Below are 6,522 nucleotides of genomic sequence, written 5' to 3' on the forward strand. Positions count from 1 at the left end.
TTCTTAACTTTGCAAAATAAAACGGATCACGAGATGATCGTACTTACCTTACTCCCACTTGATTTCCACGCAATCTAGTGTAGATTTATCTATCAAGCGGCGGTAGAACTCAATTCCCCAAAGTCTTGAAGTTTGGCTATAAGCCCCCAAATCTATGGTTTTAGGCTTTTGTGTGATGAAGAAGATGATAATGTGGGGCTACAACCTTGAAGTAGAATTGCGGTCGGAGATCTAGGATTAAGAAAAGATAATTGCAAATTAATAAAAACAAAAGAACATAGGAGAACACGGCTTTGAAGAAATCGGTACAAGTAATGATCACGAGTTTGGCTTTTATGGATTGGTAAAAGTATTGATGAATAGCGGTATGATGAATAGTTTTGAAGAAGAAGAAGAAAAAATAGAAGAAGAGGAATAGGGAGGTGGTAGTTTGACTAGAGAGGAAAAAGAGAGGAAAAACAACCCTAAGGTGTTAAGCGGAAGAAAAGCGGCACCACTCAATACCTAAGTGCGAAATACTAACAACATAGCCCCTGCCGATTTTCCCTCTTCAATTCCCATAATTGACCAACTCTAGCCTCATCAAATCCTTAAATCTCTCCTTATCCTCCTTAATCCAAGCATTTAAGCCTGATCCAACTCTCTTTTAGCGAGAATCCACGAACTCCAACACTTACCCTCTGCACTAAAAATAAATGCATCTATTTGCCAACGAGAATCGATCCTTGCCTTCCCAAAGCTCCACGCCACTTTTCTAGGAGCCTAGTGGGCGTCACCCTTCCCATAACCAAGGCTCTTTTTTGTGTCATAACTTACGAGTTCTTCTTAAAAGCCCACTTAACCAAATCTCCTATTCATTAAAATCCCACCTTGATATTTTACGTGTTTAGCTTAGTCTTGGGCCTTCTAAGGTCTACTAACACATTTAAACATAATTCCAATATTTAGAACATGAAAATTTCAAGATTTACTAAAAATCATAAAAACCCAAAAATCCGAAAATCGTTACAACTAATATTTTTTCCTTTCCAATAATAATAATAATTTTATAAATATATCTAATAATAAAAATATTAGTTATAGCATACATTTTCAGTTTTGTGTTTAAAATTGAAAAAAATTAGGACAGAGTGAATTAAATAAAATGATTTGAGACAAAGTGACTGGAGGTGAAATGAGATCTTGAAGAAATTTTGGATGAATGTGAAGATGAAAAACTGGACTGGGATGGGAGATTGAGATGAATAGATGAAAGTGAAGGTTTGACTGAGATGAAAGTTGATGAGACTGTTGGTGAAGGAAATTGACCATTGAAAGTCAGGATAACCATACTTTGACGGTGATGAAACATTTTTGAGATTTAACTGTACAAAACATTTGAAATTTTGAAAGAATGAAATTCAGATTTCATACAAATTCATGTTTTCAAACTAAATCTTTTAAAATCAATCAATCACTGCGTCGGGTTTAGCTTAGTCTTGGGCCTTCTAAAGGTCTACTAACACATTTAAACATAATTCCAATATTTAGAACATGAAAATTTCAAGATTTACTAAAAATCACAAAACCCAAAAATCCAGAAAATCGTATGTTACAACTAATATTTTGTTTTCCTTTCCAATAATAATAATAATTTTATAAATATATCTAATAATAAAAATTTCAAATATCAATAATACGATAAATAATAATAATTTTCATAAAATTTTCAAACATACATCTGATAATATTTTTCTAATAATAATAATTTTATCTCATAATACTAATTAAAATTTCATAAAAATTTAAAATATCCGTAATAATAAATACAATAAAAATTTTCTAGTGGTAATTTAATAAAATAATTTTTTCGAAACAATAATATTTAAAACTTCCTAATTATTCAGGTTTTCTTCTATTTGAATCCCAGACTCAAAACCCAACTCTTCTAGGCCCCAAATTTAGGATGTTACATAGCTCCACACTATTGGGCTAACATGTAATTGTGGCATACGCACTTAGCGCCACTTTTCAAATTAACATATATAACAGTGGCATATCCACTTAGCAGCACGTTAAATGTTTAACCGTGGTATATCCACTTAGCACCACGTTAATGAATCAATATATGTAACCGTGGCATATCCACTTAGCACCATTAGCACCACGTTACATGTTTAACCGTGGTATATCCACTTAGCACCACGTTAATGAATCAATATATGTAACCATGGCATATCCACTTAGCACCATGTTACATGTATCAATATGTGTAATCGTGGTATATCCACTTAGCACCACGTTACACGTATAACCGTGGTATATCTACTTAGCACCACGTTTTTTCATTCCGAAGGTTCAACCAAGATTTCCTCATTTAATCTCAATTCATCAACCACAAATCACCATTTGTGTCCATTAATTGAACAATACTAAAACTTATTTCATTTGCACTCTCTTCACAAGTCCATTTCATTTCACATGTCAAACATGTACTTATGAGTTTCGAGCACGTACCTGTGCTATCTCTTAGCACAACCACTCATACAAACAAGACAATCATATACAAGATCTCATATTCACAGTAATCACCCATTTCTTTTAAATATCATATTCCATCAAATTTCTATTAACATCAAATTCAATTCAATTATAACAAATTATGTTTCATGTATATCAATAATAACATGAATAATAGGCTTATTAAATCACGCGAGCTTACCTCGGATCCAAAAATGGCAATTTACCATTCTAGTCCATAACTTGTATTTTCCTGATTTTAAGCTCAAATATCGATTTCCTTGATCTATAATATCACATTTAGCCTAATAATTAGTCACACTATTCATATGGGTCTAAAAATCATATTTTCACAAATTTGTATTTTGACCACTAAACTTTTGCATATTTGCACTTTTTCCCCAAGGTTCGAAAATTAAACTTATTCCTATTTTCTTATGTTTTATGACATGCTGATCATTTTTCCCTTCTACAGCAACATCAAATTCTCACTCTAACATGTACTTATGAACATTAGGTATTTTTACCGATTATGTCGTTTTACTCGTTTTCACGTAAAATCGCTTAGCAAAAGTTGTTTAACACAATTTAAAGCTTCATATTCTACCATTAAACATCAAAATACATGCATATCATTCATGGGTAAATTTTTAAACATAAATCCTAGCTCAAAATAATGGTGGAAATGAGCAGATCATGTTACTGAGATTTCAAAAATACATAGAACATTAAAAACGAAGCTCGGAATCACTTACTATTAAGCTTGGAAGCTTGGCCAAACCCTAACCATGGTTGGTCTTGGTACATTCTGCTATATCAAGAAGAAAGGGACACATTTGGGGTTTAAAATTTGTCTTTTAATTCATTTTACCCCTAAATGACCAAAATGCCCTTTTTTACTATTCTTTCAAATTTTACCCAACCAAGGCCATTTTTGTCCAACAAGTTATAAAATGGTTTAATTATCATTTAAGGACCTCCCATTTAAAATTTCATGACAATTAGACACCTCTAACATGTAAAACTCAACTTTTGCACTTTTTACAATTTAGTCATTTTTACTAAATTGAGTGCCCAAACGTTGAAATTTTTGAACGAAATTTTCACAAAATCATTCTGTGAAATCGTAGACCATAAAAATATAATAAAAAAAATTTTCTCATCAGATTTGTGGTCCCGAAACGACTGTTCTGACTAATCCTAAAATTGGGATGTTATATAAACCTCAGATCTCTATCCGAAACAATAGATATATGCACACCATGTAATCTTACAATCTGAGAAACATATAATTCAACCAGCTTATCAAGGGAGTAGTCTATACGTATCAGAACAAAGTGTGCCGATTTAGTCAATTTATCCACAACAACCCAGATTGCATCTTTCTTGCTCGGTGTCAACAGTAAACCAAATTCAAAATCCATAGTAATTCTGTCCCACTTCCATTTAGGTATCATGATCGGCTGAAGCATTCCAAAAGGTACTTGATGTTACAGGTTTTACTTGTTGACAGACTAAACATCTTGCAACAAAGTCAGAAATGTCTTCTTTCATACCATGCCACTAGTAAAATTGTTTCAGATCATTATACATCTTTGTACTACCTGGGTGAACAGAAAACCGAAAGCTGTGAGCTTCATTCAAAATCATCTGAATCGATTCTGAAATCCTTCGAACGCAGATTCAATTTTTGAATCTCAAACAGTCATCAGCATCAACTCTGAATTCTGAATCAGCATCTGTCTCACACTAAGCTTGTTTTGCTAATAATTCATTATCAACCTTTTGGGCATCACATATTTGCTGAACAAATAACGGTTTTGCTTCCAATTCAGCTACTATCGAACCATAATCAGACATGGCCATATGCGTATTCATTGCACACAAAGCAAACAGTGATTTTCGGCTTAAAGCATCAGCAACAACATTAGCCTTTCCCGGGTGATAGTGAATCACAAGCTCGTAATCTTTTAGTAATTCTAACCATTGACGTTATCTCAAATTTAGATCTTTCTGATTCATCAAATATTTCAGACTTTTATGATCGGAATAAACATGACATTTCTCACCGAACAGATAATGATGCCATATCTTCAATGCAAATACAATAGCTGCCAATTCCAAGTCGTGTGTCGAATAGTTCCTTTCATGTGGCTTCAACTGTCTTAAGGCATAAGCTATAACTTTGTCTTCCTGGATCAAAACACAACCCAAACCATTTAAAGATGCATCATTATAGATAACAAATTCTTTACCCGATTCTGGCTGAACTAGTACTAGAGCTTCAGTTAAAAGGGCTTTCAACTGATCAAAGCTTTTCTGACACTTTTCTGACCACTCGAACTTGACATCTTTCTATAATAGCTTTGTCATCAGGGCTACAATCATAGAGAAGCCTTTCACGAACCATCTATAATAACCAGCAAGTTCCAGAAAACTTCAAACATCAAAAATATTCTTAGGAGGTTTCCAATCAAGTATAGCTGAAATTTTGCTCGGATCAACTCGAATACCTGATGCTGATACCACATGACCCAGAAAACTGACTTCACTTAACCAGAACTCACATTTACTGAATTTCACATACAACTGCTTATCTCATAAAGTCTGTAACACAAGTCTCAAGTGTTCGGCATGTTCAGCTTTATCACGAGAGTAGATCAAGATATCATCTATAAACACAACCACAAACCGAGTCCAATATCCATCTTTCTTTTTCACAAATAGTATTGGTGCACCCCAAGGAGAGAAACTCGATTGCACAAAACCTCTATCTGTCAACTCTTGCAACTAAGCTTTCAATTTTTTTAATTGGGTAGGTGCCATTCTGTACGGAGCTATGGATATTGGAGTCGTCCCTACCGTTAACTCCATACCAAACTCTACCTCCTGAATAGGTGACAAACCCAGTAATTCTTTAGGAAACACATCTGGATACTCACATACAACTGGTACTGATTTAATGTTTCTTTCAGCCACTTTACTGTCAAGCACATAGGAAAAATAAGCTTCACATCCTTTTCTCACATGTTTCTGAGCTAGCATCAAAGAAATCACTGCTGGTAACCCATTTAGGTCATTAGATTCAATCCGAATAATCTCATCATTCTGGCACCGTAAATCAGTAGTCTTTCTTTTACAGTTTACAACAGCATCATGCAAAGTCAACCAGTCCATACCCAAAATTATGTCAAACTCATCAAATGGAAACAACATCAATTCAGCTGGAAAGCACGAATCTCGACCCATCAAGGGGCAATTCTTACACACTTTACCAACTATAACACACTGGCCTAAAGGGTTTGACACTCTAATCACAAACTCAGTAGACTCAACAGGTAAAGTCTTACTGAATACTAATGTCTTACACACATAAGAATGAGTAGAACTAGAATCAATCAATGCAATTACATTAGTATCATATAGAGTGAATGTACCAGTAATGACATCTGGAGATGAAGCCTCCTCTCGTGCGCGAATGACATAGGCTTTGGCAGGTGCACGAGCCTCAGATCTGACTACTGTATCTTTAATTCCTCTCTGACTGCCACTCGCATTACCCGTATTTCTAGGTGGTCTACCCCTAGCTGTAGTATTACTCGATCTCATGTTCCGCACTAGATTTTCTTTAGCTAACCCTGGACAATCTCGAATATAATAATCCGTTGATACATATTTAAAATAGGCCCGATCATGAAATTTGCAATTGCTGGGATGTCATTTACCACAGTGTTTATACTCAAGTTGATTTGATCTGACATTCCCCACACTAGGTATTGAGGTAGCTCTCGAGCTCACATGAGGTCTATTTTGATCTCGTTGAGAATAACCCGAAATGGCTTTTGAACGACTAAAATCATCTCGAAACTTTTTTGGTGTTGACTAAACTGACTTACTGAATGATCTCTTACGTGAGTCTCTAGCTTCAAAATTAGCTTTTCTCTTTTCTTTCTCGAGCTCTTCAGCTTTGCAGGCTCACTCAACAAGTACCACAAACTCTTTTATCTTAAGTATACCAACTAA

This window comes from Gossypium arboreum, chromosome 4, assembly GCF_025698485.1.
Source record: "Gossypium arboreum isolate Shixiya-1 chromosome 4, ASM2569848v2, whole genome shotgun sequence".
Taxonomy (NCBI): Eukaryota; Viridiplantae; Streptophyta; class Magnoliopsida; order Malvales; family Malvaceae; genus Gossypium; species Gossypium arboreum.